The 14461-nt window shown below is 48.3% G+C and overlaps 2 pseudogenes across 2 annotated transcripts; one reads left to right on the top strand and one right to left on the bottom strand.

Annotated features, from left to right (window-relative positions):
* Positions 1–559: 559 nt before the first annotated feature.
* LOC311324399 (F-box/LRR-repeat protein 17-like) lies at positions 560–9425 on the top strand (annotated as a pseudogene). Its single transcript has 5 exons — positions 560–1054; positions 2979–3362; positions 3659–3780; positions 3904–4161; positions 8847–9425. The product of its transcript is annotated as an F-box/LRR-repeat protein 17-like (transcript).
* Positions 9426–11415: 1990 nt separating this feature from the next.
* LOC311324398 (peroxiredoxin-like 2C) lies at positions 11416–13690 on the bottom strand (annotated as a pseudogene). The gene is made up of 6 exons: positions 13670–13690; positions 12466–12534; positions 12284–12337; positions 12083–12188; positions 11810–11944; positions 11416–11546 (listed from the first exon to the last, which is right to left on the bottom strand). The product of its transcript is annotated as a peroxiredoxin-like 2C (transcript).
* Between the last annotated feature and the right edge of the window lie 771 nt (positions 13691–14461).

Here is a 14461-nt window from a genome sequence, read left to right as displayed (position 1 = left end):
AGACAAGACAGACAGACAGACTGACAGACACGCACACGTCACTCATGCACTCACACACACACACACACACACACACACACACACACACACACACACACACACACACACACAATTATACACCACTGTCAATGTAATTATCAACACAACACACACACACACACACTCCAATCAATCCTCAACAACAGACTGTAGATGTGTTTAAGAAAACATATTGTGATAGTCTGTAATAGGCTCAAGTCCTGATCACTGGAGCAGTGTAGCAGGGTGTGATAACCAGGGAGTCTGTTTCAGGGACGGGCCGCCAGCTGTCCAGTGTTAGGATTGATACCCTTCATTGTCTGTGAACTCTGAAGTCCACTCAGAAACAGAGATGGGGAAAGATCTGTTTTTATTGCTCGTGATGCTGTCATTGATGTAGACCTGGTCCTGATAGAATCATTCAAACCAGTAAGAAAAACAAGTGAGAGCGAACTGTCCCTTTAAGAGCGTCCAGAGGTGAGGCCAAGGTGGTGATTTGCTCTGTTTCCCCCTGCTGCCAGAGTCCCAGCAAGTCTTCTATATGGGCCATCTCCTCTCCACGAATGGTTACCGTCTGAAGAGGAGGACGCGTAAGCTGCACCACAGGAAGAAGAAGAAGAGGAAATGCTTCCTGCGAGGGCCGTGCATGCTCTGCTTCATCGTCCACGGCAGCAGCAGGGGGCTCGACGACGACAGCGACCAACTAGAGGCCGGCGCCAACGGCTGTGGAATCGCCGGACATTGCCACAGCAGCAGCAGCGCCGGCAGCGGTATCGGCGTCGCGGCCGCGCCCGGAGTCGGGATCGGATCGGCGGCCACCTCCAAGCTCGCCGGACACTACGCCGCCCTCGCGTCCCCCGTGGACTGCGCCAAGTTCCTGCTGTCGCCGCGGGAGCTAGCCATCTGGGACAGCCAGGGGCGGAGCCTGTTGTCGGCGGTACCAGCTAAGCTGATCCCCCCGCCTGTCCTGTTCAGGAGTGCCGGGGTGTCCATAGCTGTGCCTGTGCCCGGGAGCACCAGCGAATACACCGACATGGTGAGCAAGCACATCAAATGCTTACACTGCATTTCATACACAGAGGCACAGGCTGTGTTCCTAATCGCATACTTCCATACTATATAGTATGCTAAAAAAGGCTGTAGTATGCCCCAATACATAGTATGCCCCAAAACATATTATGCCACATGCAGTATGGTAAAAATACCAGGATGTCCTACTACATCCGGTCGTATTTTGCAGTATGGAAGCTAGCAGACCTCTCAGGCTATTCTGACCCATTCTGACTTCTTGGTCTCCCTCACAAGTTTACCTCTTATGGGTGCTAAAATAAATGCCTACCTTGATTCATCTTGCCTGGCACAATTGAAACGGCGCTAAAACTCCAAACCACACCCACCTGACAGTCCAGGCCTGACTCAAACAAACTCTCAAACGTTTTTGAAAGGAATTAAATAATAATAATAATAATAAGTATTATTATTATTACTATTATAATTACTACTACTATTATTATTATTACTACTATTACTATTGGTACCTTGGTCTGCCGCTGACGGCTGTGTAATGATGTGGTTGTCTCTGGTGCAGGTGTGTGTTAGAGGAAGTGTAATAGTGCAGGTGTGTGTTAGAGGAAGAGTAATAGTACAGGTGTGTGTTAGAGGAAGTGTAATGGTGCAGGTGTGTGTTAGAGGAAGTGTAATGGTGTGATGTGTGTTAGAGGAAGTGTGATGGTGTGATGTGTGTTAGAGGAAGTGTAATGGTGCAGGTGTGTGTTAGAGGAAGAGTAATAGTGCAGGTGTGTGTTAGAGGAAGTGTAATAGTGCAGGTGTGTGTTAGAGGAAGTGTAATGGTGTGATGTGTGTAAGAGGAAGTGTGATGGTGCAGGTGTGTGTTAGAGGAAGTGTGATGGTGTGATGTGTGTTAGAGGAAGTGTGATGGTGTGATGTGTGTTAGAGGAAGTGTGATGGTGTGATGTGTGTTAGAGGAAGTGTAATGGTGTGATGTGTGTTAGAGGAAGCGTAATAGTGCAGGTGTGTGTTAGAGGAAGTGTGATGGTGTGATGTGTGTTAGAGGAAGTGTGATGGTGTGATGTGTGTTAGAGGAAGTGTGATGGTGTGATGTGTGTTAGAGGAAGTGTGATGTGTGTTAGAGGAAGTGTAATGGTGTGATGTGTGTTAGAGGAAGTGTAATGGTGTGATGTGTGTTAGAGGAAGAGTAATAGTACAGGTGTGTGTTAGAGGAAGTGTAATGGTGTGATGTGTGTTAGAGGAAGTGTGATGGTGTGATGTGTGTTAGAGGAAGTGTAATGGTGCAGGTGTGTGTTAGAGGAAGAGTAATAGTGCAGGTGTGTGTTAGAGGAAGAGTAATAGTGCAGGTGTGTGTTAGAGGAAGTGTAATAGTGCAGGTGTGTGTTAGAGGAAGTGTAATGGTGTGATGTGTGTTAGAGGAAGTGTAATGGTGCAGGTGTGTGTTAGAGGAAGTGTAATGGTGCAGGTGTGTGTTAGAGGAAGAGTAATAGTGCAGGTGTGTGTTAGAGGAAGTGTAATAGTACAGGTGTGTGTTTGTGTGTTAGAGGAAGTGTAATGGTGCAGGTGTGTGTTAGAGGAAGAGTAATAGTGCAGGTGTGTGTTAGAGGAAGTGTAATAGTACAGGTGTGTGTTAGAGGAAGTGTAATGGTGTGATGTGTGTTAGAGGAAGTGTAATGGTGCAGGTGTGTGTTAGAGGAAGTGTGATGGTGTGATGTGTGTAAGAGGAAGTGTAATAGTGCAGGTGTGTTAGAGGAAGTGTGATGGTGTGATGTGTGTTAGAGGAAGTGTAATGGTGCAGGTGTGTGTTAGAGGAAGTGTAATGGTGCAGGTGTGTGTTAGAGGAAGTGTGATGGTGTGATGTGTGTTAGAGGAAGTGTAATGGTGCAGGTGTGTGTTAGAGGAAGTGTAACGGTGTGATCTCTCTGGTGCAGGTGTGTAAGAGGAAGTGTGCGGAGCTGCAGAGGTGCACCCCCTGCAAGCAGCCCCGACGCGCCTTCCCCGTCCCCAAGGGAGGGGGGGACCACGGAGGGACGGGGGGAGGAGCCGCAGCAGGAGGAGGAGGAGAAAGAGGAGGGGGGGACGCTTCCTCCAACACTGGGACTGACCACTGCCACCTCCCCCTCTGCACTCTACCCTCCTCCTCCTCCTCGTCTGTGGAGGGCTGCTGCGGGATAGGTCTCCACGGTGATTCGTCCCAGAGCTCCGACTCGTCTCCCTGCTGTCTGCATCACCATGACGACAGCGGGCAGGGCAGGGGCAGTGACGTCATTGACACACCCAGCATCAACCACCTCCCCTCCTCCATCCTTCTAAAGGTCCCAGTCCAGCATTATTTTGATGAATGAAACCAAATAAAAATTACTTTTATGTAAATCTTATGGAATGGGTAGATGACAACGCGTCTATAATAAGTAACCATGTCTAAGTTTTAGTACTAATCTTCCCCATGGTTCAAATCTCAAACCTCAATAATAGCACCGACTGCAGGCATAGCCATGTATGAAACACGTTTGATTGACTGCTGTGTGTGTGTGTGTGTGTGTGTGTGTGTGTGTGTGTGTGTGTGTGTGTGTGTGTGTGTGTGTGTGTGTGTGTGTGTCTCCCCTCCCAGGTGTTCTCTCACCTGTCGGTGAAGGAGCGCTGTCTGTGTGCCTCGCTGGTGTGCAAGTACTGGAGAGACACTGCCTGGACTTCCAGTTCTGGAAGCAGATTGACCTCAGTGGCCTACAACAAGTGAGTCAGCCCTGGCCTAGCTTTCAATGCTTAGACATCCTGCTGAACAAAGTGTTAATTCTCTCTCTCTCTGTCTTCCTGTCCTCTCCTCCTCCCTCCTCCTCTGTCCCCTCCTCTCCTCAGGTGAACGATGATCTCCTGGTGAAGATTGCGTCTCGGAGGCAGAACATGACAGAGATCAACATCTCGGACTGCCGGGGCGTGCAGGACCACGGGGTGTGTTCGCTGGCGTCCCACTCCCCCGGCCTGCAGAAGTACACGGCCTACCGCTGCAAGCAGCTCAGTGACCTGTCCCTCGCAGCCCTGGCCACACGCTGCCCCCTGCTGATGAAGGTGCATGTAGGCAACCAGGACAAACTCACAGACAAAGCCCTCAAAAAGGTACACGCCCGACCAGGGAAGGACAGACATTCATTTTCAATTCATTTTATTTATTTATTGATCAGGGAAAGTACAGATGAATCAGGCATAGGGTAAATGTGCCAGTGTTAGCCTGATGGCTAATGGTCAGCTGTTGTCCCATGCAGCCAGTCATAAGCCATTTGCTAAAAAAACAAACATGTACAAGTAGGTTAGAATAACAGTAGTATAGCAAGAAGTGAAATGTGTAAGATGGACAGATAAGTCAACAGTACAAGACTACATCCACGCTGGCGGACAGACTTAGACAGTACATGACAAAGTGTACTTGTCTCTCTCTCTGATCTCGGCTGGGGGGAGAGTGGGCTGCCTACATTCCTGTTTTTTATTCTTCTATGTTGTCTTGTATGGTCTTTAATGTTGTATCTATGTATTTATGTTTTTACCTGTCTGCGATTCAGTTTCCCCTAGGGGACATTAAAGCTTTTGAAACTTGAAAGGCATAACAGTGGATCATATGCAGGCAGGCAGGCATGCAGAGCAGGTGGGGAAGCATTGGTTAGAGAAGGGGACAGCAGGCCTACAATAACAAACAGAAACGAAAGCAAAGTGTTTATCAGTAGAATGTTTTACATTGAGAAGTTCAGTTATAATTCATGCTCACACATTCCTTAAGGTTGTCTTTTAATGCGTGACCCATTTTTCTAGTGCGCATATGTGATAACAGAGCATTCCAAGAGTGTGTTGCTTTAACTGAGAATGCAGACAGGCTAAGGCGTGCATTAGAGAATTCAATGAGGTTGTCCCAGCACAAAAGTTTGAGTTTAGTGAGAATTGTGCCGTGGTAGTAATTGGGGGGTTCTATCAAATATTTTTAAAGGAGTAGTAAAGGGGAAAATCATGTTTAGCTCTGTTTTAAGGTTACTTATGATCATATACAATGGTTCAGATCAAAAAGTTGACAAAACTAGCACTTTTGAGAAAGTCTGATAATTGCTCTACCACCGTTTAGGTCATACAATGGATATGGGTGGGCACTAGGGCTGGGTTTAAAAATTTGATTAATCGATTCTGAATCGATTGTGAATCACATGATTCAGAATCGATTCATGAATCTCAAAATCGATCTTTTATTTAATGAATGAATGAATAAAAAAAGGAATGAATAGTTCATTAATTCATTCAATGATTAATTCATTCATTCATTTTTGGTCAGTATCGATACCCAGCCATAGTATTGATGTGTTGCATAACTTGGCAGTCATGTAATTAAGGTTACAGCTCAAAAAAACTTGAAACCAAATTGAATTGATTGTGATAATCAATTCTGAACCTTGTGAATCGGAATCGATTCTTGAAATTCGAATCGATACCCAGCCCTAGTGGGCACTGTGAAAAATCATTCAAAAACTTGTTAAACTCTCGATTTCAAAGACAAGAAGCTCACCGAAGGAGTAATTGGTGTCCGTTGGTGTTCTGACATCAAATTTGCCGCAAAGTACGAATCATGTAGGGTTTTATTGATCATTTTATGAAATCCATTGTCTTGTATTGAAGCGACCGTTATAGATGTGTAGATCAATCCGCAGAGGGGATTCAGGAAGCGAAACTACTTACGGTAGCTATTGTTATTGTTTATGTTGCTAGGCTACCTAGTTTGTGGAAGTTTACACACGTATGTGCTGCGACTAAATAGTTCTATGGTAAATATTTTAAAAAGTTTCCAGATGAACTAGAATCTTACTTTATGGCGAATTATATGTCAGAACGCCAACTAACACCTCGGTGAGTTTCTTGTCTTTGAAATTGAGCGTTTAACATGTTTTTTGAACGATTTTTCACGGTGCCCACCCACATCCATTGTATGACCAAAACGGTGGTAGAGCAATTATCAGACTTTCTCAAAAGTGCTAGTTTTGTCAACTTTTTGATCTGGACCATTGTACATCAAATCAATCAAAGCTTTATTTGTATAGCGCATTTCATACCCAGAGGCAACACAATGCGCTTTACAGAGAACAAGGGAGGTGGGCAGACGTCCCACCCCTACATATTCCAGAGGGAAGCAAAAAAAACAGTATCACCCAGGGGCCAGATAAGTGAACTGTAAAAAATTCTTCCCTGACCCCTCTCAACAAGGCGATCGAGCAAGCTCCTGGAGTATGTTTGTCTACTGGCTAAGAACATTTATAAAGCAATAAATAACATTAAATTACATTTTCAGAGTAAGAGAGGCTAATAACATCATAGGAGAGACATGGCAAACACTGGTGTATGTCTGTGTGCGTGAATGTGCCTGGGCCCAGATAGAGGCAGGGGTCAGGGGTAGGGTGGGGGTAGGAAAAGGATACGGACCCGGGTTAGGGTGAGGGGAAGGGGATCTGAGCCCAGGACTGGTGTATGTCTGTGTGTGTGTGAGTGTGCCTGGGTCCAGGTAGAGGCAGGGGTCAGGGGTAGGGTGGGGGTAGGAAGAGGATACGGACCCGGGTTAGGGTGAGGGGAAGGGGGTACTGGGCCCAGGCCTAAAGCCGGAAGTGGACTGATGTATGTCTGTGTGTATGTGTGTGTGTGTTAACTAATTGCTACGACATCTACAGCAGACACAGGGGTATCTATCGGACTCAGGGTGGTCTGCTGGTGACAGTGGGGCATCCACTGGACCTGGTTAGAAGATAGTAGGGAGAAAGAGAGGCGCTAGGGAGAGGGAAGGCAGAACAGGGTTAGTAGCACACAGAGCCATATATAGAGCAATAAATTACGTCAAAATACATTTTCAGAGCAAGAAAGGCCAAGAGCATCATGGGAGAGGTGTGGCAAACACTGATGTGTGTCTGTGTGTGTGTGCGTGCCTGGGCCCAGATAGAGGCAGGGGTTGGGGTAGGGTGGGTGTAGGAAAAGGATACGGACCCGGGTCCATCATCAAGTCCATCCTCACCGTCTCCATCACCACCTGGTTCCCCACCGCTACAGACAAGGACCAGAGTAATTAACGGCGGGTGATCGGGGGGGGGGGGGGGGGGGGGAAGGTGATCGGCTGCACCCTGCACTACCTCCAGGCCCCGCCCCCCCTCCAGACCCCGCCCTCCCTCCAGGCCCCGCCCCCCTCAGGCACCGCCCTTCCTCCAGGCCCTGCCCTTCCTCCAGGCCCCGCCCCCCCTCCAGACCCCGCCCTCCCTCCAGGCCCCGCCCCCCCTCCAGGCCCCGCCCCCCCTCCAGACCCCGCCCTCACTCCAGGCCTCGCCCTCCCCCAGGCCCCGCCCTCCATCCAGGCACCGCCCTCCCTCCAGGCCCCGCCCTCCCCCAGGCCCCACCCTCCCTCCAGGCCCCGCCCCCTCTAGGCCCCGCCCTCCCCCAGGCCCCACCCCCTCCAGGCCCTGCCCCCTACAGGCCCCGCCCTCCCCCAGGCCCCGCCCTCCCTCCAGGCCCCGCCCTCCCTCCAGGCTCTGCATGATTTCAGGGCGCTAAAGCGGGCCAGAAAGATCATGGCCGACCCCTCCCACCGGGCTATGGCCTCTTCACACCGCCCCCCTCTGGCAGGAGGCTGCGGTCCTCACAGACTAAAACTGTCCGACACAGGAACAGCCTTTTCCCCTCGGCCATCAGCCTCATCAACATGGCTCCCCTCTGACTCTCTCCCCTCTGACTCTCTCCTCTGACTCTCTCTCTCTGACTCTCTCTCCTCTGACTCTCTCCCCTCTGACTCTCTCCCCTCTGCCTCTCTCCCCTCTGACTCTCTCCCCTCTGACTCTCTACCCTCTGACTCTCTCCCCTCTGACTCTCTCCTCTGACTCTCCTCTGACTCTCTCCCCTCTGACTCTCTCCTCTGACTCTCTCCCCCGCCCCCTGCATCTTTGCACTATACTGACTACTGCACTCACTCTTTTGTAGTCCAATTGCACTGCTAGTTTTGCACTGTGTTTGTATCTTGCACTGTCCTGTCCTGTCCTTGCACTTGTCCATTATTGTATTGTTGTAAAGCACCACAGTGTTGCAAAAAAAAACTATCCTATTTAGGCTATGTATAGTACAAATGTCAACAAATGAATTCTGATTCTGACCTGGTCCTAGATCTGTGATTTGAGGCTGCAAGCAAAGCCGCAAAAAGTAAGTAAGTAAGTAAGCAAATATTAATTGGCTCTACTCAAAAGTGAATCATCCAGTTCATAACCTGCTAGAGATTATCATGACTACTGTATGTTACTATATTTATAAATTCAGAATTATTGCTTATGCTTTCATAAGGATGAAGGATGGAACATGAGATCACTTTGTCCCTGTAGGAAAATAAATTGTATTAGAAAAAATATTGTAGGTAAAGGTGAGGTACTGTATGTTTGTTGTGACCAAAAATAGAAAGAAAAAAAAAATCAGACAAATAAAGCCACAGTGTGGTGTGTTAGTTCCGAAAGGGAACGTTTTTGGTGACAAAAACAAATTCATCTCACATTATCCAACTGGGTGCACCCCACAGATAGAGCACACACCATAATATTCTAATATGATGAGAAATTCTAGAGATGAAGATTCTAGAGATGATGTCACAGCTTTCTCCTATGACATAAGAATTGTTGCCATAACAATGACGACAAACCATAGGTCTTTGGAACATTCTGAAGATTCATAACACAAACCTCACCAAAGTGCAGACACTATTGAATTTCCTCTGAACTTTTCTGACTTCCCCGATGACTTTTGGCCGTTTAAAGATTCTTATTGCAGCTGTTCTCTTAGTGGCGGCGATCAAGACTGAGCCTCCAGATATTGAGGCCTTCAGAGACGCCTTGATGCCTCCTATGGTCCCTAAACAATGGGCTGCTACTCCACCGGTTAGAGTGGACCGGGTCTTCATCACCCTCCACTTTGACTTCCTGGATTTCTCCACCTTCATCGGCCTGACAGAGACAGACATGAAGACACGCAACACCCACCAGAGGACAGGAGAAGCCCTGGTCACTGAAACATCCCTGGCCCAGGAGACTGAGCTCAGAAGCTCTGAGGAAGAAGCAGTGATGGAGACCCTGCCCGTCTCCTCCAGCAGGACCAGGGCTCTGGACGCTGGGACACAGATGGACACCAGCGTGTTCTGGGACCTCTCAGCTAAGGCCTTGGATGGAATATCCTCTGTTGTGGGAGGATCGGCCCTAGCAGCAATCTCCTGTCTTCTGGGAGGAATCGGCCTGCTCTTTGGGATTACCATCAGGGCAGTCCTCCAGGTAGACTGGGCACCATGGAAGGGCTTTGAGGACCCAGGGGGGGCAGACAAGGCAATGGGAGGAGATGGATGATTAAACATTGCAGTAATTTAATTCCTTAATACTAGTTGTGTCCTCTCCTCAGGTTAAAAGCAGAGTGGACCAGGGACTGGGACAAGACAGAATGACGGACCAGAAGAGCAATACTTGTGTTGCTGAAAGCCCACTGGTGCCACGCCTTCAGCGCTGCCCGAACAAGAGAGCCAGACAGTCAAAGAGGAGGGGCCGAGGGCCCTGCTGATGACCATGTGACCACCAGCCCTTCAGCTGCAGGGAAGACCAGCATGACTGTCTCTCTCACTAAGGGAGACTGCAAATTAGAAATAAACAGCATATTTTATTGGCAAAAAAGATTTGCGGTCTGTACTTCAATCAGGAATCATTTGAGGCCCCATCAGCCAACACATAAACAAGTGATATTGCCTATATCACAAGATGAGGAATTTAAAATGAAATGCACAAGCCAAAAAGATTAATTCAGACTACTCCTTCTTTCCTTCACAGTTACCTCTATAATCTAATCTATACCTCTAATATCTGCACCGGGATTCTATAGCAGTGCCACAATCACCATGTGCTGTGTGCATCACTAAGGGGATGAAAAGAGCATTAAACCAAATGAATGGGATAATCCTAATCCTTATACCCGCTTCTCTGGCGTTTTCCCGCCATGAACTAAATCCATAAAGCCCTGATATGGGTAGCCTAATGCGCTACACAAGATAAAGAACTGATATGCTGTTATTGAATGATGACAAGTGAGCTAAATCTGTTCTAAAGCATACATGTTTGTATATGGTGATGATGATACACTTCTACACCTCCATCATGGAGTCCCTCCTCACATCCTCCATCACCACCTGGTTCTTCACCGCCACAGACAAGGCTCAACTGAGTATCATCCGCTCTGCTCAGAGGGTGATTGGCTGCAACCAGCCTCATAAACAAGGCCATGCTAGACTACGGATAGTAAATTGCCAAATTGGGAACCTTATAATATCTAGCTGCATACCTAGGACTGTAATGGGGAAATAATGAGTGATGATAAGATATTGAAAGGATAAGATATTGTAAGGATAAGATATTGTAAGGATAAGCAATAACTGCAATTCCAATGTACGTGTACCTGTAGGGCTACTTGTTACATTATGGTGAAATAAACGTTCTGTTCTTTTCAGCCCGTGTCCCCCTCTGACTTCCCCCTCTGACTCTCTCCCTTCTGACTCCCCCCATCTGACTCCCCCCCTCTTACTCTCCCCTCTGACTCTCTCCTCTGACTCTCTCCGGTCGCCTCCTCTCGCCTTTGCGCTTCATTCTCACTTTTTGCATGCATCGCGAACATTCCCAAATCGAGTGGCGAGATCTCCGGTCTGCAGTGCGGAATGTCCGAGCTTTTCTGAGCATTAATTCGACATCCTTGGGTTGTTGTGCTGGCGTGTCATCCGAGGGACAGCTGTATTCCAGGGCAGCAGTTTTTCCAATGGTGACGTTGAGCAGGGCAAGTTCTGATCCTCTGTGACGTAGCCTAATGGTTCAGCCACCCCTCTGCTTCTACTTCACTGCAAAAACATTCTATTTGCCTCCGATTAAAGCAAGTCGCGTCTGCATGACAAATATAGTGACGATAACTGAATTTGCATCTTGCCTATGCAGGCTCCTGAACAATCCGAGATATGAAACTTTATTTACAATATCAGTTATGGACAATGGCATACACATCAGTATGGCAAATCAGCAGATTACTTCATTATTTTCCAAAAGCCGCCAATGGTCACAAAGTCAACATAAGCAGTCTAGTCCTGCAGTATTACCCCAAATAGTCCTAAACTGGATCCCGATTCACGTCCACTATACCATGTCACTCCCATCCCAGCCGTAGACCTCTAATGTGTTCTGCGATACCAAGTCTACGCTACCCTACTTTGCCAAGCAAGACATAACAACAAAGATGGCGAGAGCCGAGGCACACTGCTATTGATGCCGGCCAGGGGCGGGGGGTAGCTTGGCATGGGCTACAAGCGGGCTACACATGGATTATCCCTGGCCTGGCGCTGAGGTCCACAGTCCGCTGCACTCCGGCCATCTGTAGGAGCCAGGGGATGGGCATGTGGTCCAGACGGTTCATGTCAAAATGGGCAAAATGCACCTCAGAGCCTGCGGAGCGAGAGACAGCCAGTCACAGCAATGCCAACCACACCGCTCACTCACACTCTGCTTGGCTCACACAGAACGTGAGCTTGTGGAACCAGGAGGGTCGTACGGGTCAGAGAGGAACAGCACCAGCACAGGGAGCAGAGGAGAGGTCAGCAGTCTGACCAATGACCTTGCACAGCACAAGCTGGGCCATTTTTGGAGAATTTTCCACACTTATCGTACACAACTTTGCAATGGCATAATCACTTGAAGTAAGGCATTACCTGGGCCTGCTATGAGGGTCCCCCCTTGTTGAAGGGGGTCTCCTTGGAAGTCGAACGCTTGACTGGTCATGGCCCTCCACATGCTCTACATATGGCCCACCAACATGCCTGACTTCACATGAGGGCTTGGGTTGGCTAAACACACACACATACACACACACACGCACACACACAATGTATAAATGTGTAACCATAATTACATTGTTACAGTATAGTGGTACAGAGCACACATTTGTGTGTGTAGTAGTCACAATTAAGTGCTGACTTTTTCACCTGATTCCACAAATACATCCCCTCGTCGCATGCCAAGCTTTTTGTGAATGCATCTCTCTGGGTCCACATAGATTTCATGAGGGTATCCCGTCAGTGAACAGAACTGCTGCAAGACATCAGGCAAGGCACCATTAAAGGGATATGACACCCAAAATAACAAACAGGAAAATACATAACTGAGCTGTTGCAAATATGAGATACCTCTATATGGCGATGGGCAGATTGTCCAATCACAATCAGTCTGATGCCAGCTTCCTGGATAAAGACATCAGAGGTAGGATCACTTCATAATGGGAGCAAGATTAACAGCCTTTTATTAATAATTATCTTTCCCCAACCTCTATGTCCAGGTGCCATATGGTCCCCAAAATGCATGTGCTCACCTCCAAAACCTCCCGAGGTATTCTGCTCAAGTCATCCACATATTCCTTACAAGTAAAGCACAAGAAATTCTGTTGAAAGAGAGTAATTGATTTTACTCCTTAAATTCTCTTAAAGCCTTGCTATTAACCTGACGCACCAGATCTGTGTAGAGAAAAATAATATAAGTTGCAAGATCAGGATGGTCTAAGGCTAATTAGGGGCCTCAGTTCTTTCCCCCTACTATTCTCACTACACGCGAACAGCTGCACCTCCAGCCATCAGTCCATGAAGCTCTTGAAGTTAGCAGACGACACCCCCCTCATAGGACTCATCTCTATGGGGACGAGTCCGCCTGCAGGTGGGAGAATGAGCAGCTGCTGTCCTGGTGCAGCTGGAACAACCTGGAGCTCAACGATCTAAAGACAGTGGGAATGGTGGACGACTTCAGGAAGAACTCAGCTTCACTCTGACTCTGACTATGATGGTTCAATTCTACACCTCCATCATCGAGTCCATCCTCACGTCTCCATCACCACCTGGTTCCCCACCGCTACAGTCAAGGACCAGAGTAATTAACAGCGGGTTATCGGGGGGGGGAGAAGGCTGCGCCCTGCCCTCCCTCCAGGCCCCGCCCCCTCCAGGCCCAGCCCTCCCCCAGACACCGCCCTCCCTCCAGGCCCCACCCCCCTCCAGACCCCACCCTCCCTCCAGGCACCACCCCCTCCAGGCCCCGCCCTCCCCCAGGCCCCACCCTCCCTCCAGACTCTGCCCTCCCTCCAGCCCCGCCCCCTCAAGGCCCCGCCCTCCCCCAGGCCCCACCCCCTCCAGGCCCTGCCCCCTACAGGCCCCGCCCTCCCCCAGGCCCCGCCCTCCCTCCAGGCTCTGCATGATTTCAGGGCGCTGAAGCGGGCCAGAAAGATCATGGCCGACCCCTCCCACCGGGCTATGGCCTCTTCACACCGCCCCCCTCTGGCAGGAGGCTGCGGTCCTCACAGACTAAAACTGGCCGACACAGGAACAGCCTTTTCCCCTCGGCCATCAGCCTCATCAACATGGCTCCCCTCTGACTCTCTCCCCTCTGACTCTCTCCTCTGACTCTCTCTCTCTGACTCTCTCTCCTCTGACTCTCCCCTCTGACTCTCTCCCCTCTGACTCTCTCCCCTCTGACTCTCTCCTCTGATTCTCTCTCCTCTGACTCTCTCCCCTCTGACTCTCTCCTCTGACTCTCTCCCCCGCCCCCTGCATCTTTGCACTATACTGACTACTGCACTCACTCTTTTGTAGTCCAATTGCACTGCTAGTTTTGCAATGTGTTTGTATCTTGCACTGTCCTGTCCTGTCCTTGCACTTGTCCATTATTGTATTGTTGTAAAGCACCACAGTGTTGCAAATAAAAACGATCCTATTTAGGCTATGTATAGTACAAATGTCAACAAATGAATTCTGATTCTGACCTGGTCCTAGTTCTGTGATTTGAGGCTGCAAGCAAAGCCGAAAAAAGTAAGTAAGTAAGTAAGCAAATATTAATTGGCTCTACTCAAAAGTGAATCATCCAGTTCATAACCTGCTAGAGATTATCATGACTACTGTATGTTACTATATTTATAAATTCAGAATTATTGCTCATGCTTTCATAAGGATGAAAGATGGAACATGAGGTCACTTTGTCCCTGTAGGAAAATAAATTGTATTAGAAAAAATATCGTAGGTAAAGGTGAGGTACTGTATGTTTGTTGTGACCAAAAATAGAAGAAAAAAAAATGCAGACAAATAAAGCCACAGTGTGGTGTGTTAGTTCCGAAAGGGAACGTTTTTGGTGACAAAAACAAATTCATCTCACATTATCCAACTGGGTGCACCCCACAGATAGAGCACACACCATAATATTCTAATATGATGAGAAATTCTAGAGATGAAGATTCTAGAGATGATGTCACAGCTTTCTCCTATGACATAAGAATTGTTGCCATAACAATGACAACAAACCATAGGTCTTTGGAACATTCTGAAGATTCA

Source organism: Borostomias antarcticus, assembly GCF_949987555.1.
Source record: "Borostomias antarcticus genome assembly, chromosome: 23".
Taxonomy (NCBI): domain Eukaryota; kingdom Metazoa; phylum Chordata; class Actinopteri; order Stomiiformes; family Stomiidae; genus Borostomias; species Borostomias antarcticus.
The sequence above is the reverse complement of the archived record's forward strand: the minus strand, read 5'-3'. Positions and strand labels throughout refer to the sequence as shown.